Below are 27,999 nucleotides of genomic sequence, written 5' to 3' on the forward strand. Positions count from 1 at the left end.
GTCTCGATCTTGGGTGAATTGGTCACAACCACGTATCGAAAAGAAACAGCCATGAATTGCATTCTACATGCCAAGAGCCATCATTCCAATACCCTGGTCTATGGAATTTTGGTGGATCAATTCTTCAGAATTCGGAGGAACTGTTCCACAGATTGAAATATTGAGGTACAGGTTAGAATTATGAATGATAGATTTGTCGAGAGAGGCTATAGTAACAGGATGATTAAGAGAGCATACAAGAAGGCCAAACATACACCTAGGCATTAACTTTTAAGTACAAGAACTCCTCTAAGGTTTAAAAGGTGGTATGAATGGATGGATGATGCTGGAGTCTCAGATCATAAAAAGAGAAAAAAAAAAGAATATAGTGTATGTGACGATGGAGGGGATTTGGCCCGGGATTAAAGGGTTGCACCCCATTTGGCCACCCCTGACCTCACCTGGGAGTCAAATGGTTAACTGGGCTAAGACCCAGAACTGTGATTTAACCCCTGTAAAGACATGTATATGTGTATTCCCCTGTTCCCTTGTTCCCTTGTAATGTCTGGTTAATCAGTGTCTGCATCACACACACACTAGAATCCATCCGGGAGCACAAGGGTTAATAGTCCTTTAATGATTATAGCTCTTCCGTAGGTCATAGCAAGTCGCTTTTTGGACCATATGGTGTCCCAGTTCTGGCAATGAGAACTGGGAAGTTTGGTTCTGCCCGACCCAACAGAACCAGATATTTTAATACGTTTATGTTTTATGCTTAATACTGTATTTTAAGGTATGGATAAGCTTCAGAGGAATTCCTTTGCTATCAGGATGACAGATGGCCCTAGAGACATGGCTAGAACTTAAGTTTGGTTCAAAAGGTTTTATCACCATGTCTCTGTGAGAATGGAGGGGGGCGCATTCCATAGCAGTTTTTAAGTGTCGCACTTATCACTGTCCAACACAGGTTATCTTGTCCAAGATCCGGAGGGGTAGCTGGCCTGGCATTCCATTTGCACATGTGGGGCCTCAGAAAGGAGACCCCAGAGTTCTACTGCACATGTGCCAGCTAGCAGGGGGGCCTGTCCTAAAATGTGTTCCCCCATCAAAGATTGGCTGGAGATAATTGCAAACCAATCCCAGGGTCTTAATGTTACAGATAGAGGGACAAAGGGTTTATAACCTGCTGTTTCCCATCTATCCTTTGTCTTCATTTTTGGTCTTCATGCAAAGTCTTCATTCGTTTTCGTTTGCTGATATGGTTACCTGATACCACCTGAATGGTTTCCTGATTGCTGAGAGAAACGCTATGCACTGTCTTCCTGCCCGAGGTCTTTTCATGCTTTTGGGTGTCTTTATGACTATGAAGAGTGCTGTATGAACTGCCAGTCCAGCTGTGACTGCTTCATCATTTCCCTTTTACGTAAGTGTCTATATTTTGCTCGTTATTTGTACATATTTGCTGTGTTCACCTTTATCAAGGAATAAATTATATTTATCATATCTTAAGTCTCGTCCCAGTTCAAACCCAGGTATATATATATTTATATATAGTTTTGGTGTAAATTACAGCCTGTCGCAAGCTCTCGTGACAGGCTTGTAATTAACTGGTGGCAGCTGGCGGGACCGAACTGGACCTGGATTACAGTATTCTGCGGGGTACTGTGATCCAGTGGGAACTTGATGGTAATTGCAAGTTCCTGGGACTAAAGATATTGAACACACAGTGTACAACATATAACACAAGATATGGCACCTCCTCACTGTTCCCCTACTTGTGAGAAGCAGTTCCTCCAGAACCAAAGTGCCGGCCATCCGTCTGACTGGAGCCATGCACTGAGACCGGAGGAGTGCATCAAGTCGGCGCGGGGACCAGCAGCCAGCAAGCCTGAGAGTGAGACAGCAATCAGTGAGCATGAAACCCGGCAGGCTGAGCAAAGATCCACAGCTGCAGCTGCTGTAACCATCACACCGCCCGGAGAGCAGGGAAGGGACCCAGCTCCGGGACGGCAGAGAATTGGGGAGGGAGCGGGTGGTCTTGGAAACCACGGAAGTCTTGCACCAGGAGAGGTAACGGCCGTTGCAGTGGCCCGTCCATTTTCCCTGAAAGAGCTAGCACTGATGTGTGCGTTGGGCAAGATGTGGTTCCCGGCGAAGTGGACCCAGTTCCTGGCGTCGGTACCGCACCGACCCGCTAATCCCCTCCCTGAGCCCAGCGCTCAGGCAACTCCGCTCTGGACTCCGTTGCCCCTTGCCGGGGTTAGTCCACCGGTGGCGGAGAAGCACCGGCAGTTGCTGCGGCACTGCCAACCAATGGGCCACAATAATGCCCAGTGCCCTGACCGTGCGCGGTCAGGCGAAGAAGCCCCTCAGGGCCAACGCTCACGAGCTGCGGAAAAGATGACCCAATTAGCGGCATCCTCTGATGGCTCCCGCCCAGCCGGGGCGACAACCCTCCTCGGGACGTCTCCTGGAGAACCTGGACGGGCTGCATCAGCAACAGCGGCGGAGAGCAGCGGCCATCCACCGGATCCCGGCGGAGAACCAGCGGCGGCGGCGGCAGAAAAGCATGCGATTCCGGCAAAGTGCCGGAGCCCTTTCTGAGTGGGGGGAGGGACAGAGATTGCGGGAGGGGGTTTTGTTACCTGGTTTGCATGGAGCTGTGTTTCTCCACAAAGACCTGGGACCCCGGTCCTGCATCGTTTCCCCTGTGCCAAACCCGGACGCTGCTGCGGCGGCGACCCGTTGCTTTCCGGCCCAGATGTTGCCGGCGGCAGCCACTCCAGTCCCCCTGCAATTGGGACCAACGAAGGCGGCGGTCTCTGCGGGGACCAGCGAGGTAAGCCAGACAAAGTCGCAGACTGACCCTGACTTATTTTGCCCTATGACTGTACCCTGTTGTTTCACTCTAGGGGTGACTGGGGGGTGGCAGGAGATAGGGGCACCAGGGGAGGGGAAGGAAGGGCAGCTTGTAGGGCAGTCAGGATTCCCCATTACCCTGGCAGGGCAGCAAGGGGGCTTTCAGTTAAGAGCCCCACTGTTGCAGCCTTGCTATGGGCCAGAGGTATCAGGGGTTGTGGCAAAGTTAGACCACCCCCATATTTCAGGGGTAGTGGCAAAGTTAGACCACCCCCAGATTACCTGCCAGCCAAGAGCTAAGGTGGGTGCATCTGCACCAGCAGCCCTGAGCTCATCCCCGATAATGGGGAGACAGTGTCAGGGAGATGGCCTCACTCAGGTGTCCCTAGGATCCAGGTTAGGATTAGCTAGGGAGAAGCGGAGTGAGGGGAGGCTGCAGGTAGGTAGCCAGCATCAGTTCTCAGGGGTGGTGAAGGAAGGGCAGCTTGTAGGGCCGCCAGGCTTCCCCATTACCTGGGCGGAGCAGCAAGTGGACTCTCAGTTAAGAGCCCCACTGTTGCAGCCTTGCTATGGTCTGGAGGTACCAGGGGTTGTGGCACAGTTAGACCACCCCCAGATTACCTGCCAGCCAGAAGCTAAGGTGGGTGCATCTGCACCAGCAACCCTGAGCTCACCTCCGGTAATGGGGGCACAGCTTCAGGGAGAGGGGCTAGCCCCGTTAGCACCCAGCTCTAGGGTAGGATTGCCTGGGAGAGGGTTGGGTGGGCCATTGGGAACCGGGGAGGGAAGGCAGCAAGTGAGCCAGCCAGTTTTCCCCGTTACCCTGGCAGAGCCTCAGGGGGTGTCTCAGATCAGCAACCCCCTGTTGCAGACTAGCTATGGGCTGGGGGTATCATGGACAGTGGCCGGTTTGTGCCCTCCCAGAGAAACCTGCCAGCCAAAAGCTAAGGCGGTTGCATCTGGAGAGGTGCCCCTGAGCTCATCCCTGGTAAGGGGGAGACAGTGTCAGGGAGGTAGGTGCACTCAGGTAGTTCCAGGGTCTGGGGTAGGATTGCCCAGGGAGGAGAGGAGTGCAGGTGGGCTGCAGGGAGGTAAGCAGCAGGCTGAGGTGCTGGGCCTAGGGGAGGCTAGGCAGGGAGGCACCGTAGAGCAGGGGGAGATAGGAGGTCAGTGGGGTGTTAGGCAGCTGGCAGAAGCTAGGGATTGGCTAGGTAGGCAGAAAGTCCCTTGCTCTGACTGGCCAGGAGTGACCCCCCTGACAGATCCCCCAGGGTTCCCAAAGGAGGGGCTGTGGGTAGATAGGCAGCCAGGGAGGAGAGTCAGGAGTATGGCGGAGCAGCTACAGGGTGGCACAGAGCCAGGGCAGGTAGGGTCCCTACAGAATAGTGACATAGCCCTTTCCCAGACTTGGTTGACAGGAAAGCAACGGTCTGTGCTGGATAGCTGGTCTCCTGCAGATGCAGAGACATGCCAGTCTCTGGGCAGTGTGCATCCTGGACTGCACCGGGGCTCCTTCACCACGAACTTGGTTCCCAAGGCACGGGGTGGGGGGCAGAGGGAGGCAAAGGAGAATGCCCGGCAGCCAAGGTGGAGCCCTGCTCTCCAAGATCTGGACTTTACAATCCACTGTGGCCAGGACAATGTACTGGACAATGCCGGAGGACAATGTTGCCAGGCCAATCCCTCAGGACTTATTGAGTGCGTCAAGGGCGCCAGTGGTACCCCAGGGCCTGGGGGAGGCGACTGGGGTACCAGGCTCCATTGAGCAGGGGAGGTGTGACGATGGAGGGGATTTGGCCCGGGATTAAAGGGGTTGCACCCCATTTGGCCACCCCTGACCTCACCTGGGAGTCAAAGGGTTAACTGGGCTAAGACCCAGAACTGTGATTTAACCCCTGTAATGACATGTACATGTGTATTCCCCTGTTCCCTTGTTCCCTTGTAATGTCTGGTTAATCAGTGTCTGCATCACACACACACTAGAATCCATCCGGGAGCACAAGGGTTAATAGTCCTTTAATGATTATAGCTCTTCCGTAGGTCATAGCAAGTCGCTTTTTGGACCATATGGTGTCCCAGTTCTGGCAATGAGAACTGGGAAGTTTGGTTCTGCCCGACCCAACAGAACCAGATATTTTAATACGTTTATGTTTTATGCTTAATACTGTATTTTAAGGTATGGATAAGCTTCAGAGGAATTCCTTTGCTATCAGGATGACAGATGGCCCTAGAGACATGGCTAGAACTTAAGTTTGGTTCAAAAGGTTTTATCACCATGTCTCTGTGAGAATGGAGGGGGGCGCATTCCATAGCAGTTTTTAAGTGTCGCACTTATCACTGTCCAACACAGGTTATCTTGTCCAAGATCCGGAGGGGTAGCTGGCCTGGCATTCCATTTGCACATGTGGGGCCTCAGAAAGGAGACCCCAGAGTTCTACTGCACATGTGCCAGCTAGCAGGGGGGCCTGTCCTAAAATGTGTTCCCCCATCAAAGATTGGCTGGAGATAATTGCAAACCAATCCCAGGGTCTTAATGTTACAGATAGAGGGACAAAGGGTTTATAACCTGCTGTTTCCCATCTATCCTTTGTCTTCATTTTTGGTCTTCATGCAAAGTCTTCATTCGTTTTCGTTTGCTGATATGGTTACCTGATACCACCTGAATGGTTTCCTGATTGCTGAGAGAAACGCTATGCACTGTCTTCCTGCCCGAGGTCTTTTCATGCTTTTGGGTGTCTTTATGACTATGAAGAGTGCTGTATGAACTGCCAGTCCAGCTGTGACTGCTTCATCATTTCCCTTTTACGTAAGTGTCTATATTTTGCTCGTTATTTGTACATATTTGCTGTGTTCACCTTTATCAAGGAATAAATTATATTTATCATATCTTAAGTCTCGTCCCAGTTCAAACCCAGGTATATATATATTTATATATAGTTTTGGTGTAAATTACAGCCTGTCGCAAGCTCTCGTGACAGTGTAACACAATTTAATAAAACAATTCAAGTGCCAAGGCGCTCTAATGCACTCACATGCTCAAGAATAAAATAAGGCAGATTGACAACTGTGGGTCCTGTAGTGTGGGGTGCCGATATACTGTGTGATTGGGTGGCGTGTCTTCCCTGGCTCTCCTTACGCATTCGGGGATGACGTCTGACGTCACAGGAATCTCTCCGCCTATCACTGTCTGCGGCTGCGAGTATGGTAAGCTCGGCAATGGCGGCAGTAGCGGGGAATAGATGAGCAGACTCAGCGGGGGACACAAACACCAAACAGAGGGTCGGCACTAACTCCACTGGATCTCCAGGCAGGCAACCTCCACGGAATGAAGCAAAAACCTACGGGATGAAGCAGAAACCCTACGCGTTTCATCCGGGTACAACCGGACTTCTTCAGGGATGTATGAATATGCGGTGATCAGTCCTAGTTAAATAGTCCCTTAATTAAATGACATCATGATGCAAAGGGGAGGCGCTAGGATGATTGACATAAACATATAACATAACGGCACTACTACTAAACAAACGACACTACTACTAAAAAAGGGACAATACTGTACATATAAATGACACTATGAAACTAAATAAAAAGATGGAAAATATATAGATGAAACTGATGAGGATCTGAGGGGAGGCAAACATCTGTTAGTGGACAAATCTCACAAAAGACAATTGCGAATCATGGTAAACAACATTATATACCAATAAATACCCCAGAAAGAAAAGATAAATCAAACTAAAATAGAATAAAGAAGGGCACATGAACAATAAATTACTTAAGAAAGGAAATCAAATCAATATCAATATTGAGACCCCATGGTTGGAGTGTTTTCAATTTATGTATCCAGAAGGTCTCTCTCTGGGAGACCTCCTGGATACGATTGCCACCTTTCCAATGCATGGTAACCTGATCAATGCAATATAACTGAGACCTTCAGGATTGGAGTCATTAATTTTTTTTAAATGTAACCATACACTATGACTTTCCAATCCAGTCGTAATGTTTCTAATGTGCTCCAAGATTCTCACGCTGAGAGGTCTTATTGTATGGCCTTCATATTGAATGGGCATTGGAGTTAATAGATGACAGAAGAACTTCTACAATTTATAAAATGTTTAATCCTGAATACTTCTTTGGTCACATTAGAAACAAAACAGTCAGTTTTAGCCTTCCCAAATTTGCAGACCTTGCAGTTTGGGCATTTATAGAAACCTTTGGGTTTATTTCCTAGCCAGGTATTATCGGCTATAATGGGTTTCAATAAACTAGGAGCAATTCTATCTTTGATATTACCAGCCTTAGTATACACAACCTGTGCATGATCAGGTAAGAAATCCTTTAAGATTTGATCATTTTTTTAAATATGCCAATGCTTATTTAAAATCTTATTCATTTTAAAATGCTCACTGTTGAATTGCGTAGTAAATGGAATAAAATTAGGTTTAACTTCCCTGGGTGAATTTGACTTCAAGTGGAGACTTCTGTCTATTTCTTTAGCTCTCCTTTTTGCTATTATTATTTTTATCCACTACTTCTAGGGGTGGATAATCTCTTTCTACAAATCTATGCTCCAGTATAGCTGATTGTGATTCAAAGACTTCCACATAAGAACAGTTCTTGCGGACCCTTCTAAACTGTCCAAATGGAATATTTGAGGTCCACTGTGGATGGTGGCAACTGTTTTTTAATATATAATTGTTACAGTCTAACTGTTTGAAAAAGTTTTACTGAAAACTCTATTTTTATCCACATAAAGGACTAGTTCTACGAAGTCTATACAGGAGCAATCAAATTTGTAGGTGAATGTGACAGGGTGAATAAACGTCACCAGCCCTATGCCTGGCAGACCTATGTGTAGATCTGCAGTGCAGCGGTGACGAGGTTAACTTTCAGCTGAGAGGTCTGGTTAATCAGTCTGATCCCAGCTGCCTCATCAAGGAGCTTTAAACCCCCCAGGCTGTACACACATGCAGCCTGTCTGTCAAGAGAGAGTACTGAGACGCTAAAGAAAGATTACTGCTATAAGGTCTGTCTTCAAAATACATTTTTGATGAACTGTTTGTACTGTCACTCTGGAATCTAAACAGCCCTTGTTGGGAAAGGGCAAGCCCTGTTCAGGACTTAATTTCTGTTTTGTATGCTGAAAAGAAGCTGTTTTGTTTTTGTGTGCTGTAATTTTTAAGGCTCAATAAATAAGCCTTTGCAAGAAACCCACGTGTGGTTGCATGTACCCTGCAACAGTGAACTTCAGGTTCATATTATTGAGATTAAGATATGTCATAAATTCTTCAAGATGATCAGCCGTACCTTCCCAAATGAAGAGGATATCATCTATATATCTTTTCCATGGCAAACTAGCACCCTCACAAAAGACCACCATAAGATGTATCGGTATGTGTCACGTGCAGCACACCTGTGAGTACGTGACCTGCATTTGGGACAAGGGTTACTACACAGCTCTCTATCTGGCCAGCTTTTCACCTTCGCAAAGGTCCCTAAAATGAACAATATTTGCTCTCAAACTGTGCCCATATACTGTCTGTCCTGAACAACACACATACTTTTGGAGCATCTTTGCTGCCATATTGTATGGCCTCAAGAAGTGTACATTAAGCCTTATTGTGGATATTTACCCAACCAGCCGATCACTCAGCATTACCACTGAAAGGTCATTACTTTTCACAAGATTATCTGAGCTAACTAGCATTAAAGAGTCAGTAAGACAGATTTATTTTAACCTTTTACCCTAGGCAGTTCATTTTACTCATAGTGAGTCCATTTATTTTAAACATATGTTAAATAAAGTTATTTTTATACCATTCACTCATTTGCGCTTTCTGAATTTTAGTATTAAGGAGGTTGTATGCTTTATTGACTAGGATATATTTATCTCTTCTTTTGAATCCATATTATTATCCCAGCTGAGCATCACCCCTTTACACTATACCTCCTGATTAAACTCTACCGGCAGAGCAAGGGTATCTCTGTTTTGCTTGACATCACTGGTCCCTAGACATCCTACATCACATGATGTGAATGGGCAATACCAGATTGATCCCACCTGGTTAACCCATTAAGGCCGTTAACCCCTTATATTACTAGCAGTCCCCAGAGGGGGGCTACACTTAAATGTTTTAACAGGGTGAGGTCTGAAAAGGGGCTTTTTGAGTTTGTGAATATCTTAGCTGATGGAACCTAAACAAATAAGTGTGTGGCAGACCCAGGACCCTGAACCCCTGTTCAAACGGTCCAACCCTACTAGACTGCCACAGGTGAAGAATTCTGCAGATACCAATTACAAGGAGTTTAGAAGATTAAAAGAATTTGGGAGGGATGTCAATGGGTGTGAAAGTGTTAGCAGGATATTGTCTGCAAAAAGGGAAAGTTTATAGATTTTATCTTCTATCTGGATTTCTCTGATGTTATTGTGTAGTCTAATGTTTGCCTCTACGGCAGGGGTCCCCAACCCGGTGCCCGCCAAGCCTTTTGTGGGTGCCCGCGACTGACTGGCCAACCAGTGGATAAATATGGCATAGATCAGGGGTCTAATTTTAGAAGAAAAAAAAGTGGCGGTGCACAATAGAAGAGAACACGCGGAGGTCGGGTAAGTTAGCTCTTAGATAAATGTATTGGCACAGGATAAAAACACTCTTACGGTTTTCGCGCCGAATGGCGCTTTATCAAAGAGTCTACTTACCAGCCCTCCGTGTATTCTCTTCCATTGTGCACCACCACCTTTTTTCTTTCTTCTAATCTTGGACCGGACACTGGCTGGAGCACGTCGATTACGGTATATACAAGGAAGGAGATCCCGTGAGTACCCTATCTTTTCATTGATTATCCCCCATCAATTGTATTCCATATGGAGATGACATGTCAATGGAGATGGTGTTTGCATTTCATCAGTGATCCAATCGCCTCAATATTTCAATTATTTAACATAGGAATCAACTACAATTACATTGTTTCATATGTAATGATGATAAATGAACACCTTTGCAACAGGCTTTTTTTTAACACACAAAGGGACTCACGTGGATTTATATTTTATATCCTATTTTTGATTATCAACATTTACCAGCCTTAGACTAAGGCCACGATTGAACATTGTATAATCATTTCATTTATATACAGCATAAAGGTTTTTTTGAAGCGCTGTGTTGTTTGTTTCCACAAACTACCCTCTCTCTCTAGATCAGGGGTCTTCAACACGTTGATCGCGAGCTACCGGTAGCTCACCGGCTGCCACTTTGCTGCAGTGCGGCTGACAGCTGCTGCGTGACTCTCTCGTGCCGGTCTGCCCAGAAGTCGGGCCCAACTTCCGCATCTGCGAGCAGGACTGGTGTGACACTGGAGCCCTCCCCTCAAGGTAATTGTATTTTGTGTGTGTGTGTTAATTGGTTGGTGCCCGCCATTCTCTCCTGAACTCTAAAGCTACATAGTTACATAGTTACATAGTAGATGAGGTTGAAAAAAGACGTAGGTCCATCAAGTTCAACCTATGCTAAATTTAGACAACAGATACTTTATTCTATATCTATACTTACTTATTGATCCAGAGGAAGGCAAACAAAAAACCCCATTAAGGGGAAAAATGAATTCCTTCCTGACTCCAAGAATTGGCAATCGGATTAATCCCTGGATCAACATCCTTCCCATGTATACTTATTGGGTATATCCCTGTATACCTATCCCATCTAAAAAGATGTCCAACCTTTTTTGAACAAATCTATTGTATCTGCCATCACAGTCTCCATGGGTAATGAATTCCACATTTTAACTGCCCTTACTGTAAAGAACCCTTTCCTTTGTTGCTGATGAAATTTCCTTTCCTCCAACCTTAAGGGATGGCCCGAGTCCTTAGTACTGCCCGTGGGATGAATAGTTCTTTTGAAAGCTCCTTGTATTGTCCCCGAATATATTTGTATATAGTTATCATATTCCCTTTTAGACGCCTCTTTTCTAATGTAAATAAATCTAATTTAGCTATCCTCTCCTCATAAGTTAGATTGTCCATCCCCTTTATTATTTTGGTGGCTCTTCTCTGCACTCTCTCTAGTTCCATAATGTCTTTTCTTAGGATTGGTGCCCAAAATTGTACTCCATATTCAAGGTGTAGTCTTACTAGTGCTTTGTAAAGGGGCATAATTATGTTTACTTCCCTTCCATCCATTGCCCGTTTGATGCAAGATAAGATCTTGTTTGCCTTTGCAGCTACTGCATGACATTGGGCACTATTGCTAAGCCTGCAGTCTACAAGCACTCCTAAATCCTTCTCCATCAAGGATTCCCCTAATATATCTCATTTTAATTTTTAAGTCGCCTTTTTATTCTTGCATCCCAAATGCATAACCTTACATTAATCTGTATTAAACCTCATTTGCCATTTACCTGCCCACATTTCCAGTCTCTCCAAGTACTTCTGAAGAGAAATTACATCCTGCTCTGATTCTATTACCTTACACAATTTAGTATCATCAGCAAAGATGGAGGCTTTGCTCTCGATCCCAACCTCAAGGTCATTAATAAACAAGTTAAAAAGCAGGGGTCCCAGTACCGATCCCTGAGGTACTCCCCTCACGACTTTAGCCCAACCTGAAAAAGTTCCATTTATGACAACCCTCTGTTGTCTGTCCTTAACCAGTTTTCAATCCAGGTGCATATATTATTACTGAGTCCAATTTTCTTTATTTTGTACAGCAACCTCTTGTGTGAAACCGTATTAAAAGCCTTTGCAAAATCTAAGTAGACCACATCAACGGCATTCCCCTGGTCTAAATTCCTTCTTACCTCCTAAAAGAAACAAATAAGGTTAGTTTGGGAAGATCTATCCTTCATAAATCCATGCTGACTATTACTAATAATTTTGTTTTCAATTAGGTATTCCTGACTATTATCCTATATTAGACCCTGAAGTACACTGGCGACACACTTTATTCGAGCTCGGCTAGTCCCACGAATTCGGGTATACCCGGGTGTATTGAGGTTTGTGACTGTTTTCTGCCCGAGTGCATTGAGGTATTTTCCAGGCAGGGATTGAAGCATTTTATTCCCGCTGGCTGCAATACTGCACAGTATATATATATATACTGCATTACAATTCATGAATTTATGCCATCTGGTAGACACGCGAAGCATTGCAGCCTATTAAATCCTAATCATTATCATTTAACAGATCAGCCGCCCGTCAGCCAGGCATGAACCCAGGCTGGGAAGGCAAACGCAACGGGGCTTGTCAGAGGTGAGGAGCGGCGCATTCCAGGTATCTGCCAGGTACATACTGGGTATTTGCTCGAATAAAGTGTGTCGGTGCAGTAGCTTCCCCACTATGGATATCAGGCTTACAGGGCTGTAATTCCCTGGTTGTGATCTAGCTCCCTTTTTAAATATACAGTAGGCCCCACATCTGCTTTCTCCAATCTTGTGGTACTGAGCCTGTGGAAAGGGAGTCCTTGAATATTAAATGTAATGGTTTGGCTATTACTGAGCTTAACTCCTTGAGAACTCTTAGATGTATGCCATCGGGGCCAGGTGCCTTATTTACTTTAATTTTTTCAATTCGCTTATGAACTTCTTCCTCAGTTCACCAATTGTTCATTAATATGGAGGTTGTGGCTTCCTCCTGCGGCACTACTATTGAACTTGATTCTTCCCTGGTAAACACAGAGGCAAATAATTTGTTTAATACCTCAGCTTTTTCCTTATCTCCAATAATAATCTGCCTACCCATCTCACACTGAAAGGGTCCTATATTTTCTTTTCTCATTGTTTTGTTATTAAGGTACTTAAAGAATTTTTTAGGGTTGACCTTACTTTCTATTGCAATCCTTTTTTCATTATCCATTTTTGCTAATTTGATTGCCCTTTTGAAAATTTTGTTACATTCCTTATAATTCTGACTTAAAGAATCTAAACGTCTTCCTCTTCTTGTCCATTTCCTCCCCTACCTATTTATTTAGCCACATTATTTTTGACTTATTTCTTTTATACTTATTACCCAAGGGTATACACTGATAAGTGTGCTTTTCTAACAATGTTTTAAAGACTGCCCATTTATCTTCTACATTTTTCCCTGCAAAAACATCATCCCATTGTATTACTACTAGATTAGACTTCAGTTTATTAAAATCTGCCTTTCCAAAGTTGAAGGTCTTTGTTGAACCCAAGTAATCTGTTTTTTGATAATTTATTTCAAATGAGACCATGTTATGATCACTGTTACCCAAATGTTCCAGGACTTGAATATTTGTTATTACTTCTACATTGTTTGATATGACCAAATCCAGAACTGCCCCTCTCCTGGTTGGTTCCTCAATAATTTGGGTCATATAATTGTCATTAAGCACCCCCAAAAACCTGTTTCCTTTTGTTGTAACGCTAATCTCATTGCCCCAGTCTATGTCTGGATAATTAAAATCCCCCATTATGCAAACCTGACCCAGTTTTGATGCCTTTTCCATTTGCAAAAGTATTTTAGCTTCCTCAATCTCACAGATATTTGGTGGTTTATAGCATATTCCCACAAACATTTTCTTAATACTTTTACCTCCATTGTTAATTTCTATCCACAAAGTCTCTACATTTTCATCATTCCCTTCATAAACATCATCACTTATAATAGGTTTTAGATCCGGTTTAACATATAAACATACTCCACCTCCCCTTCTATTTGTTCGATCCTTCCGAAAAAGGGAATAACCCTCTAATTAACTGTTCAATCATGAGTTTCATCCCACCATGTTTCAGTAATGCCTATGATATCATACTGCTCCCTTGCAGCTATTAATTCAAGCTCCCCCATTTTATCTGTCAGGCTTCTTGCATTAGCAAGCATGCATTTAAGATTTTTTTCAGCCTGTACTAATATCTTATCTGCTCCTTCCTTTCTGCGCCCACTTGGTTTAGTCTTTAGAAGTTTTCTTGTATTATCTGTATTTACTATGGGTTTCTCACTGCTTGTCAAACTCGCACTTGCCCCCATTCTACCTCCATACCACCTTGTATCCCCCTCTATTCCATTTAGTTCATTATCTGTTTCATTCCCCTCCCCCCTCCATCCTAGTTTAAAATCTCCTCCAACCTTTTTAGCATTCTCCCTCCCTATCACAGAAGATCCCTCTTCATTGAGGTGCAATCCTTCCCTAGAATATAGATGGCACCTCTCAGAAAAGGAGTCCCAGTGCTCTAAAAACCCAAACCCCTCCTTCCTGCACCACTTTCTTGGCCATGCATTAACCTCCCTGATCTCTGACTGTCTCCCTGCGGTAGCGCATGGCACTGGTAGTATTTCAGAAAATACTACCTTGGAGGTCCTTGCCTTAAGCTTTTGGCCTAGATCCCTGTAATCATTTTTTAGGACCCTCCATCTTTCTCTAACTTGGTCATTGGTGCCAACGTGTACCAAGACTGCCGGGTCAATCCCAGCCCCCCTCAACAATCTGTCTACCCGATCCGCAATGTGCCGTACCTGAGCACCCGGGAGACAACAAACTGTTCGGTTCATGCGGTCACAGCAACAGATTGCCCTATCTACCTTCCTAATAATGGAGTCCCCTACCATCACAGTCCCCACTGTGCTTGAGGAACTATTCCCCTGGCTGCTGAGGAATTAGTCTCCCCCAGCCTTGCCATTTCTGCCCCGACATTTCCAATATCTTCACTCAACAAGGCAAGTCTATTGGGATGTGTCGGCTCAGAAATGACCTGCCTCTCCCTATTGCCCCTGCTTCTCCTTCTAACTGTCACTCAGCTACCTACCTGCTCCTCTCTAACAGCAACTAAGCTACCTACCTGCTCACTAACAGCACCACCATCTGCACCACTAGTCGAAGCAAGGGCCTGCTCAGTGAGCTCTAATTCCCTTTCAAGATTGCCAGTGTCCCTCAATATTGCAAGTTGCCTCTTCAGATCAGCAATCTCTGATTCTAAAGAGACCACCCTCTCACACCTCTCACAGCGGTATACTCCTTGGAACAGCTGCTCCAAGTGCACATACATGTGGCAAGATGTGCATTGAGTGGCATTTTCAATCCTGCTCCTTCTAGCAACTATGAAGTTTAGAAGTACTAACAGTAAACTGTACTTCAATATACCTGTTTAACCGCTTCCTTGTTCAAACTGCTTCTGGTTCTAACTGCACACACTTTAAACCACCAGCACTTTAAACAACTGCTTCTGGTTCTAACTGCACACACTTTAAACAACCAGCACTTCAAATCAACCACACGGATCAGTCAGTACACGCAAGCTCAGGATTCGTTAGAAGCCTCTGTTTAAATTGGGACACCCACCAGGTATGTTAGGTTATCAATTAACTAACCCCACCCACTGCATGTGTGTTAGGCCAGCCAATTAACCAACCACATCCACTCTGCCTCAGGCAGGAGAAAGGGGGAAAAAAAAGTTACAGGCTTCAAATTACAGCACACTTTAAAAATAAATTAACCCACTGCACACTCCCCAAAAACAGCCACCCCTGCTAGTCTACCCAGTACTTCCCTTTCCTTCTGGTTCTAACTGCACACACTTTAAACAACCAGCACTTCAAATCAACCACACGGATCAGTCAGTAAATGCAAGTGTGTCCTTGGGCACAAAAAGGTTTGGAATCCCCTGCTCTAAGGGTTCAATGGCTAGTGCAAATACGAGCGGTGAAAGGGGGCATCTCTGTCGGGTATTATTTTATATGGATATAAGTTCTGAAACCATATTTTGGTAATTAAACCTTGCTGATGGTTGATGATATAAGGCAGACACCGCTTGAAAGTGTTTTCCTCTAAGACCAAATGTCCTGAGGACTTCGAACAGATATTCCTAGTCAATTCGGTTAAAGGCTTTTTCAGCATCTAAGGATAGCAGCATTGTGGGGGTCTGAAGGCTACGAGCTATCTGAGTGAGACACATTGCCCTGCTAGTGTTCTCTGCAGCGTGTCACCCTGGGATAAAGCCTATTTGATCTGCATGGATTAGTTTGGGCTGATAACTCTTGAGTCTTGTGGCAAAGAGTTTAGAGAAGATTTTGAGATCCAGATTGATCAGTGAGATGGGTTTGTAACTCTTGCACATTAAGGTACCTTGCCTTCTTTGGGGATTAGGATCATTTTAGTTTCCAACATGGGGGCAGGAAATTAGCCCCATCTAAGATTTTATTTAATTAGCCTAAAATATGGGGAGCTAGACTGATGTCATTTTTTATAATAAATATTTTCAAACCCTTGGCCTTATTATTCTTTAGGTTTTTGATCTTATCAGTGATTTTCTAGCTCCCTATTATCCACTAACCATAGCCTGGGGAGATCTGCCTCTCTCAGGGAGATTGAGAGCCTGGTCTTATAGTCCCCCCTCTGAAAAACCCCTTTCCAGTTGTAGAGCTCTCTATAATAATTTATAAAATCCTTAATTATCTTTTGGGGATTTGAGGGGAGTGTGCCATTTTTCAGTCTTCTATTTTGTATTCTAGAGCTTGCTTATTTGTTTACCAAAGCTGGCTGCTAATAAAGATTTGATTTATTTTCTTTTTCAAAATACTTTTGCCTTAGTCACGTGATGGATTTCTCAGTCCAACAAACCAAGAGCCAACTCATCTCTGGAAGATGTTAGTTCAGTCAGACAATTTACATCTCAGTGGTTTTTCTTATGGCTCCTACGGGATCGACTATCTTGGCTTGTAATAATTTCATCTGATGTCTCCAAAGCTTTTTCTTGCGTGCAGCGATGCTAATAATTTTCCATTCCACACACTTAACTTTCAGATTTTATTTTATTTGTAATTAAAAAATGTAAATGTTATATCTAATAGATTCACTCATACACACTTTCCCCCTCTCTCCCTGTCACACTCTCCCCCCTCTCTCTCTGTCATTCTCTCTCTCTCTCTCTTTCTCCCCCCCCCTACCCCTTCTCTGTCATTCTCTACCCCTGTGACACACACACAAAACAGAACAAATACACACGGTCAACCACTGAAAACACACAACAGATCAGAGCAGAACACACAGCAGGACGCATAGCTTCACTTCTCTCCACTCCATGCTTAGACCCCCCCCCCAGGCTCCTTACACCTCCTACTGATTGTCTGCATTACCCAGCAGCAGCCAATAAGGATGGAGGAAACTGTCCAGCCCACTAGTAACGGCCATGTTCTGGGAGATTGGTGAAATTCCCCACTAAGCAAACTAGAGGCTGCTGCCCCACAAATTCTGCCGCCTTAGATGGCCGCCTAATTGACAATACACCCTGCCCCACAATACATACACACAATACACCTTCCCCCGCACCACAATACACACACAATAGCACCACTTCCCCCACAATAGTCTCACAATACCCCCAGCTCCACATAAGACACACAATACCACCTCTCCCACAAGAGCCCACACCTTCCCTCCTCCCCAAAGATAGACCCACCCCTTATCTTGGGGGATACTCTGGGGAACGCTGGAAGTTGCTGCAAGGCCACTACTTCCACCGCTACTTCTCCTGCTCCGCTGTTATTCTGCACTGCTGCCCCACTGGTGCACGACAATACCGCCTCCTCCCCCTATGGAAGAAAGCCATACCATAAACCATCGGAGGAAGCGCATACCAGCAAGGGAGGAAGTGGCCCAGCAGCTTCTGCCAACGCTCACTGGCCCCTGCAGATACGGACATGGGACTTCTGTCTCAGCTCTCCCCTTACCTGCTCGCGGGCGTGGGCCGCATGGTGAGACCCCATGGTCAGCAAGTATAGTTTAGAAGGTTGTGGACGATAGCTGGATCCTGGGCTGTCAGCCTCAAAGAAAATTGTTTCATTGTTAAATTCTTGCAATATCCCCTGTGCATCACTGAGAGAGGTGACAAGCAGGTCACCACTTAGTTGGAGGGCTTTATTAAATATAAGAAATTATGGGCCTGCCAGCAATTCATAAGAGTAACAAAGAGATATCTGTCACCGATGTGATCAGACAAATCAAATCACACCACCCACTTAATGAGTAAGAGGTGTAAAAGATAGATATCTATTTCTCCTGCGAGAATAGACACGATTGTCAAATTAGATGCAGGCGTGTATGTGGAGAGCACAGACACAGCCGTGAAGATGGCACCTGTCTAAGTATTAGGGAAATTAAGATATGAGGTCTTTCATATAATAAATCAGACTTTTGATTATTTTTTTTTTAAATCATAAAATTGTAAACCAGAGCTGATTTATGACATGGGTGGCCTTATGTTATTTCAATGGGGAAGAAATAGTACATAAGTCTCAACAAGGTAATATAAAAATCAGAATTCAACATAGGTGTGTTTTGAGATCAGAACATGTGAATTTTCTTCTACTCCAGTGACCTCTCAGGGACAAGACCTATGAATTTTTTTTTGTTCACAGCTGCATTGAAAATCAACCACCCCAGTGTACGTTTGCGTTGCCCCAAAGATGGACAGCCTTATAGGGCTCCCCAAGAGCTGCTCCCCTGTGCGCAGAACCACGGTGCTAAGGGTTAACATTTTCTTGAACTTTGTGGAACGTCAACCCCACCCACTGGAATATTAATGAGCCAAGAGGACACAAAGAACTTTTTGTTCACAGCTGTAGTGAAAATCAACCACCCCAGTGTACAACTACGTTGCTCCAAAGGTGGACAGCCTGATGGGGTTCCCCAAGAGCTGCTCCCTTCTGCACAGTACTAGCATGCTAAGGGTTAACATTTGCTTGTACTTTGTGGAACGTCAACCCCACCCACTGGAATGTTAATGAGCCAAGAGGACACAAATAACTTTTTGTTCACAGTTGCAGTGAAAATCAACCACTCCAGTGTACATCTGCATTGCCCCAAAGGCGGACAGCCTTTGGCGCAGCCAAAGGGCAGCCAAAGGGCGTGATCTGTTTGCTGCCGTTTGCTGCTGTTTGGTGATGTTAAAGTGATGTTAAAGCAATTGACTGTTTAACCCTGTTCTTTTAATGTAACCATGTATTTTTATAACTTTCTGCCCAGGACATACTTAAAAATGAGAGGTAACTCTCAATGTATTACTTCCTGGTAAAACATTTTTATAAATAAAAATATGGTAATGTACTGTATAGGGATTTCTGTTTATGTTTTATGCCTTTATTTTAAGAAACTGGTCTGCATTTATTATAACTGTATGTTCTTGTAATATCCTTTTTCTGTAACCTAGGCACTACATTTTTATATATTTTAAAACAAAACTTTAATGTGATGCTTTGGATCTCTTCTTGAACTGGTTGCATGCTTAGTATAGAGCAAAGTACATTTTTGGACATATTTTGCTACAACAGATTTTTGTGTGTTAAGTGCATAGTATAAAAAACAGGGACCTTAGACCCCGGCAGATAGATACATATTTTATGTACCTATTTCTTGGGTGGTGGAAGTGGGTATTATTGCAACCAAATAAGGGTAATTATACCTATATCATACCTCATTTGAATGACCTTGTGGAGGTGAAAGGTGAGTTGGCTAGTTTAGCTGTGTGTATTACCCCTGGTTGCATACAAGTCACATGCATACAAGTGTGCTGTTTGTGAATGATGGTATATTGTATGTATATCTTTATATTGAAACGGAATGATACAGTATGAGATATTACTCATTTGAGGGACCTTTGTGGAAGGTGGAAAGTGGGTCAGCTAGATAGCTGTATATTAACCCTTGTCCGTTTGCAGGTCACTTGCTCACAGGTGTGCCGAACGTAACAGGGGCATATAAGGTTGCTTAATTTAAGTGAACCCTGTTCAGTTCCCCTATGATTACCAATAAACAACCTCCAAGGCCTTTCCACACTTTTTGTGGGCCAGACGAGGATGATTTAGAGATTAGGATCGTGACCCCCTTTTGTTAATGTCAGCAGAGGTCAAGAATACTTCAGCTAAACCTTTGTCAATAAAATTAATATTTTTGACAGGTACTACACATGGGAGCTTGCCAAGACGGGTATATGTTGGATTTCTCCAAATGTTTAAGGTTAAAACCCTTTTGGTTTAAGCCTGGAGCCACGGCTAGATTTGCCGTATCAAGTTATAGCCTCATTCAGTCAATTTAGTAACACATGTTGCAAGCGTTTGCCTATAAGTTTCAAATCTGCCGCCCTCTGTGTGTTTCTCCAAGGGACGTCATCAAGCCGGACCAACCCTGGTACTGAACGAGGCTACAACTTGATACGGCAAATCTAGCCGTGCCTCCAGGCTTAAACACACACTTTGTGTGCCTGTTTGTAACTGTGTTGCAGTAGCTACCTGGTCCGTGACCATTAGGATTGAGTATGGACACCTTGTACTGCCGTTACCCCCTGTTTTGTGTACCGGTAAATAACACGCATTAGGTCTCATACACACTAACAATGTTCGGATGCCCAACAGTTAAGCCACACTGAACGGAGTACACTATTCAATCTCTGTAGATGATCCATCACCAACACTAAGGCCGCGCTTGTAGTCACAGCTACAGCGACGGCGCGCCGTGTCAAAACAAACAAATGTAATTCGACACGTGCGCCTATAGTAGGCGTGACCGCGACGACGCAACACTGCAACAAAAATCGCAGAAATCAATTGAATTTGATATTTACCATGACGGCCGCACCACGTGATGGCAATAAGCCAATCACATAACATCAACAAGACGTCACCGCCCCCTGCGGCAAGCGACGTCGCTACAGCTGAATTTACAACTTTGGTGACGGCGACGGGTGACATCACCGGTGGTGTCGCAGTCATTGTAGCCTGCACCATAAGCACAGCCTAACGCTCTGGTGGAGAATAACACTGTCTGACACAGTTATTGTTGTCAAGCTTATTATCTATAATAGAAACAAGCCAGCATGTCAATGTGCAACAGTGATGTGATCACATCAGATCTCTGCTGCATGATGATCCACTGCTGGCATACCCGATCCCACATATATGGAATCAGTGTCTTGACTTTATCACTCACCTCTATTCCTACAGTTTGTGTATTCTTACATCTTGGACCATTTGTGTATTAATAATTTAGAGTTATTACCCATTTACCAGTGACCACATAGGCAACACTAACCCGGCTATGTACATGCCTCCAGTTTTTTAATGCAGTTTTTGTGTTTTAATTTTTGCACCCTTCTGTTTATCTCTCTTAGAGAGATTTAGTGCTTCAGGTCTGATTTTATATCATCCTGGAGTTATGGTATTGGAGACAAGAGGAGGATGTGTTGTTGCTGATCTCCTCTTCTCCCGCTACCACCTGCCCTCTTGACCCCATTCCCTCCCATCTCCTAAAACCTCTGGCTCCTACTAGAATCCCTACGCTCACACACATTTTTAACTCCTCCTTCTACTCTGGTACCTTTCCCTCTTCCTTCAAACATGCAACAGTCATACCAATACTCAAAAACAGCAAGCTTAACTCTACCTGTCTTTCTAACTATTGACCTGTCTCCCTCCTGCCTTTTGCCTCTAAACTCCTTAAACATCTTGTATTCTCTTGCTTGCTCCATTTTCTCAACACTTATTCTCTCTTAGACCCTCTACAATCTTGCTTCTGCACTGCTCACTCCACTGAAACAGCCCTCAGTAAAATAACTATTGACTTCCATGCTGCCAAAGACAGAGATCATTACACTCCGCTCATGTTACTCGACCTCTCTGCAGCATTTGATAAAGTGGACCACCCTCTTCTCCTTCACATTCTCCATACTTTTGGCATTCGTAACAAAGCTCTACCCTGATCTCCTCTTACCTCTCCCATCTTAGTTTCAGTGTCTCTGTTGCAAACACCTCCTCCTCTATTGATCTCTCTGTGGGGGTACCCCAGAGCTCTGTCCTGGGACCCCATATCTTTTCTCTTTACACACTCTCTCTAGGTGACCTAATCAGATCTCTTGGGTTCAAGACCTTACACCTGCTGTACTGACTAAAGTTTTTGAATGTCTCTCTGCTACATCATCCTGGATGGCCCTCCACTGACTTAAACTTAACAGTTCAAAAACAGAGCTCCTCATACTTCCTCCCAATCCTGGTCCTATTTCCTCCTTCCACAATACTGGAAGTACTATCATTCACCCAGTAGCCCAAGCATGCTGCCTAGGGGTCACACTCGACTCCTATCTCACATTCTCTTCTCACATTCAAAAGGTAGCAAAAACTGTAATTTTTTCCACCGCAATATTACAAAGATACGCCCTTTCCTCTGTTGCTCGACTCCAAAACTCTGACACAGACCCTCATTCTCTCCCGTCTTGACTACTGTAACCTGCTGTCTGGCCTTTTTGCATCCCACCTGTTTCCCCTACAATCTATACTAAATGCAGCTGCCAGAATCACTCTAGTCTTTCCGAAATCTGTCTCAGCGTCTCCCCTGCTGAAATCCCTCTCCTGGCTTCCTATCAAATCCCGTATCACCCACTCAATTCTCCTCACTTTTAAAGCTTTACACTCTTCTGCTCCTCCATAATCTCAGCCATAATTTCTTGCTATACACCATCCCGAATCTTGCATTCTGCTCAAGAATGTCTTCTCTCTACTCTTTTTGTATCTAAAGCCCTCTCCCGCCTTAAACCCTTCTCACTGACTGCTCCCCACCTCTGGAATGCCCTTCCCTTCAATATCCGACTAGCACCCTCTCTATCCACCTTTGAGACCCACCATAAAATACAGTTGCTTAAGAAAGCATATGAGTAGCCCCATGGGTGATAATTAACACCTCTTACATTAACATTGGCCCCTTGCAGTCGCGCTTACAAGAACGCCCTCCTACTGTCTCTGTACGTTCTTCCTACCAACAAATTAGATTGTAAGCTCTTCGGAGCAGGGACTCCTTTTCCTAAATTTTACTTTTATGTCTGAAGCACTTCTCCCCTTTATGTGTTATTTATATTATTTATTATTTACATGATTGTCACGTATATTAGTGCTGTAAAGCACTATGTACATTAATGGCGCTATATAAATAAAGACATACATACATACAAGAGTGGGAGTTGCTAGACCTAAATAAGTATATACTACTGAGTCAACTCGTTCTACAACCAGACTCCTCTTTGTTCCTCCAGTAGACCAGACTTTATATCTCACACGATAGGGATAGCAATTAATTTACTGCTACATGGTGTCATTTTGTGTGTTTATAGTATGCGTGCTCCCTATGTAGATTGGCCATACTCATACCAATCATATCTACCGGTAATCATATTTTATATTATTACCTAATTAAGGGTTTTAATCCAAATATTCACAATACTTACTGTGAGTGCATTCAAAAGGGATTTCTTTCCTCTTTCTTGTTTATATATGCCAATTATCCCTATTGCACCTCAGTTTCTACTTACACTATATTAATTAGTGCTGTCCCTTCCCCCCTTCCCACCTCGTTTATTCGAAGATTGGTATATCTATGGACCAACAAGATGTTGGGACAGGTAATACAAAAAAGGGGGTAGGGAGGGTAACTGGAGGGGAAAAAAATTATCCGGGTACCATCCAACACGCAAACTAAATGGTCCAAAAACTATGAACAACTGTAACTGGGCTGAACACAGCGGTATTCCCTAGACCCCACAGTTCATTGGTCCGGACTAAAACTAGAGACGGAGCCCCATCGGTGTCATGCAGCGTGCCCTGTGTAATGTATGGTGTTTTATTGAGCTAACTGGTAGCTGCCACTGCTAATGGCAAATACTATAAATGTATTTTGGGGGTGCATATGCTAGGAAACATGAATAAAACATCAACATTTAAACAGATTAACAATTTCTGTCTTTAACTCTTATACAGGAACTCTCTACCAGTACTACGGGTTGCTGAAGGACATCGTATAGGGCGACACCAGGAGAGAGGAATTGAGGGGAGGATATCCCACAGCAGATTGGGCTGAGCAGCATTCTAAGGAAGCATGTTGGGGCATAAGTTTACTCATACAACGCTCATTACCTTAGGATGTTTGTGAGTTTTAAATTGTTGTTGTCCGAAGAATCATTTAAATTTTATCCACTGGTATCACACTAGGATTGGGCGCTTTTTCTTCTCTTTTTTCTATTTTTTAATGAAGCCTGACAACTCCCAGATGCCTGGTGGGGAACAGAACATTTAAAAATGTGACAAAATGCACTGAAACTGTACAACGTGGGTTGTATAGCTATCAGTCACCCTATTGCCTTCCAAGGTCAGGCCCCATAATACCTTGCATCTGCCGAGAGTTCCTGCACTTTTTTTTTTAGGACTCTAGTACTACTTGGGTCTTCAGGCTGGTTGCTGAGAACCAGGTGTACTGATTTTCCTTACTAAGGACAGGATCTAGAGACCTGCATAACCCAGGGCTTAGACAGTTTGTAACCAGCTGGAGGGCTGTGATGGAACACACTTGGGATAATGCTGTTTAGCTAAAGGAGAAAATCCTGGAAAATATTGCCTTGGAGCAGTATACACATAAATTCCTCTCACTAGCCCACTGGTATCTGTGGCTGTGCAATGAGTAGCAAATGTTATGAATACTGAGGCTATTTCTAAACCTAGGTTTGCAGCCCCCCTGAAAGAACCCCAGGACCAGCCTCAGTCTGACTAAAGATTCAGGGAAAAGAGAAAAAATAAATGGGACCTGTGGAAGACACAAAATACCACAGGTGTTTTTCCCTACAGTTCACAGAGGCTTGTTCCTCCATTCCTCCTCCGACTGAAATGTTGACACCCATCCTACAGGAGCCTCCCCATTGTATGTTTTTTGTGCATAAATATATGAACTGCACACACATAGACTGTGCCTTTGACCATGTGAGTGTTTACTCCTCTGACCAACCAAATGTGGGCTGAGTACAGGTTCCAGTATTGTTTAATGACCAATCTATACATGGAGTGGTTCACTTGGTGTAATGCTGCTCGTCTCTAAATAAGGATGTGACCCGTAAGGCTGAGGTAGGATTAGATCACCGACCTGAACCAAGAGATACTCCTGAATCGAGAATAGAATATTTGAGGTCACAGGCTGGTGTCGAGGCAGGCGTCAGAGGATCAAGGTCGGGGTCACAGGCTGGAAACAAGGCAGGGTGAAGATCACAGGAACAGAGGAGCCAGACAGGGACAAAGAGGAACTATGTTCTGGCAACATCCTGGAGGAAGTACTGCCTCTTTACAGGCAGGACACCAGTGACCAAAATGGCCCTTGCAGCCTCAGTGTTGGCGAAAGTAAAAAAAGGACTGCCAGGGAATAAGATAGACAATAAGGACTTTGTGTGGAGGGTAGGTGTAGGTAAGGGCTCAGTGGGGGAAAGTATTATCCTGGGCGTGTAGGTATGGGACTGGGGGGGGGGGGGTGAAACTGTAAAGACCTGTGGGGGGGGGAGGGGGTGAGTAGGTATGGGGAGTAAGTATTGGCCTGGGGGGATAGTAGGTATGGGCCTGGGTGGGAGAGTAGGTATGGGCCTTGGGAGGGGGAATAGGTAAGGACCTTAGAAGGGAGGGTAGGTAAGGGTCTGGGGGGCAGTGCCCAGAGGAGACCAAGTGGGCCTACCTGTGGTCCAAGAAGGGAACCTGATGTAGGCTCAGCTAGAGGGAGAGATCCATGTGCTAGGGGGAGATGGCAAATGTGCTGGAGAGAGAGTGGGCTCAGCCATGTGCTGGCATTGTCGGAAGTTAAGCCCAATTTCCTGTCCAGGCCAGGCTGGGGCTCCCAGGGCAGCCAGACCTGGGAGATTTGTCCCTCATGTCCCTGATAATTAGATTGTAAGCTCCTCGGAGCAGGGACTCTCTTCCTTAATAATACTTTTATGTCTGAAGCACTTATTCCCATGACCTGTTATTTATATTGTTATTTACATGATTACAACATGTATTACTACTGTGAAGCGCTATGTACATTTATGGCGCTATATAAATAAAGACATACAATGCAATACAATTTATCCCACTGTAGGCAGCCCTGAGCAGAGAAGTGCTTAGGAAGATGGTTAGCCAGTTCAGTGTTTTCTGAGGTCCTTGACAGAAGGTATCTAATTGAACACATCATTGAGACTAAAATCATTGAGACACAGGACTAAAAGTTACAGTAGATCCCAACCTTAAAAGATTCCTTAAGTAAGAGAGCTTACCTACAAAATTAGATAATGTTGTGCTTATAGAGGAGTCCCAAAGTGAATAGTGTAGCCCAATAGTTCTGGTTGCTAAGCCATATGGATCAACTCCATTCTGCATTGACTTTAGGAAGGTCAATGCAGTGTCAAATGTAATGCTTATCCCATCCCAAGGCTTGATAAAGTATTAAGCCACTTAGGGCAGCAAGATTGATATCAACCCTAGATTTAACAGAGGTATTGGCAAATTGGTCTTCCAAGCCCAAAACTCACTTTGCCACACCTTTTTGGCTATATCAGTGTGACGACTCAGGAGATCCCTTCCTCTCCCTCTCTCTCATCTCCTGTTATCCTTTCTGCCCCTTCCCACTCCTCTCCTTCACCGTCTACCTCTCTCCCCTTGCCGCAGCGCATTCCTCGCAGGTCTCGCATACCCACACGCTCCCTCAGCCCACGGGGGACGCGCGTGCATGCTCCTCTCTACCCTTACTGGCTATCGCACAAGCATGGGCCTCGCCCGCGTTCCCCTCCGCTTGGCTCCGTCCTCCTCCGGCTGTCTTCCCCTGCTCCGTGCGGGCCGTGCCTGTGTCGCAGCCCGTGCGCACACATCCCCAGTTTACAGGGGGCGCGCACACAGACTCTTCTTATCAGGATTCCCCTGTCTCTGCCTCCCAAGCTGTTCAGGCCATTCCCCTGACTGCCCCTTCTGTCTCCTCCTCTTCTCTCCCTGACCTATCTCTTGCTTCTCCCACTTCTCTCTCTCGGGGTGCTCTGCTCGGTATCCCCCATCAAGGGTTCTTTAGAGTTAACCCTTCTGCTTTAAGTGCACTTCAACAGTGCACTTGTTGGTCTTCTTTTGAATATTTGTCTAAATATTACTAACAGTAAATGGCACACAGGGTCACCGACAGATTTCCTGGGGGCCAGGAGTGGAGTTTCGACCAGCCCCTCCCTCTCCTGTGTCGGTTGTCTTGCAAGCTCCCCCCCCCTTCACACTTCATCGCTCTCCCCCTCCTTTATTCCCCCTCTCTCCCCATGTATTTCTCTTCCCACCACTGTCTCTCACTCCTCCCCCTCTCTTCCTCACTTTCTCTCATACACCTCCTCTCACACTCCCCCCCTCTGCAATCCCTTAATTACCACCCTCTAACTCAATCCTGCTGCCTCATTCTTCCCCTTCCCACACTCCTTCTCTTCTCCCCTCCTGGCCATACACACACACAATTTCTCCCAATATCCAAACAATTCCCTCCCACAATGCCCACACAATCCCCCTCCACAATAATGCCCGCGCCTCACAATGCACACACAGTAATAGCCCCCCCCACAATAATCCCCCACCCAAATACATAAAACACTACCCCCCCAAATACACACAACACTACTCCCCCACAATGCATACAACACTACTCCCCCAAATGCATATAACACTACTCCCCCCCAAATACATACAACATTAGTCACTCCCAAAATACATACAACACTGCTCACCCCCAAAATACATTCAACACTATTTTTCCTCCCTAGTACATACAACACTACTCCCCCCGAAACACATACAACACTACTACCCCCAAATATATACAACACTACTAACCCCCAAATGCAAACAACACAACTTGCCCCAAATACATACAACACTAATCCCTAAATACACCCCCCAAGCACATACAACACTGTCCCCTAAACACATACAACACAAACCCCTCAAATACATATAACACTACCCCCAAATACACACAACACCCCCAAATATAAACAACACCCCCAAATATAACGCCCCCTAAAAACAAACAACACTCCTTCCCCCAAATACAAACAAAACACACTTACCTTGGGGATCATCTCAGGCCCTACCCAGCTGCATCTCTCTGCCGAGCTGGTCTCTCTCCCACGCTGGGCCTCCTACCAGTCCTGCCTCTCTCCCCAGTTGGTGCATGCCGGAACCCGAGCCTGTCCCGAAGTTGGGCCCAGCTTCCGGCATATATTGACGGGAGAGAGGAGAGGACAGCAGGAGGCTTGGCAGCAACCAGAGGCCAGCAGCCAGACACAGAAGGTGGGCCTGACATCTGGCCAAGCCTGACTTCCAGTGCCAGCAGGCCGGCCCCCCCACAGCCACCGCCCTGAGAC

General features: G+C 45.0%; 1 long non-coding RNA gene across 1 annotated transcript; it reads right to left on the bottom strand.

Annotated features, from left to right (window-relative positions):
- Window positions 1-4: 4 nt before the first annotated feature.
- LOC142470807 (uncharacterized) lies at window positions 5-27,998 on the bottom strand. The gene is made up of 3 exons (XR_012789336.1): window positions 27,703-27,998; window positions 5,871-6,176; window positions 5-140 (listed from the first exon to the last, which is right to left on the bottom strand). It is a non-coding gene; the product is annotated as an uncharacterized LOC142470807 (long non-coding RNA).
- Between the last annotated feature and the right edge of the window lies 1 nt (window position 27,999).

The sequence above is a fragment of the Ascaphus truei genome, chromosome 1, assembly GCF_040206685.1.
Source record: "Ascaphus truei isolate aAscTru1 chromosome 1, aAscTru1.hap1, whole genome shotgun sequence".
In the NCBI taxonomy this organism is placed as follows: Eukaryota; Metazoa; Chordata; class Amphibia; order Anura; family Ascaphidae; genus Ascaphus; species Ascaphus truei.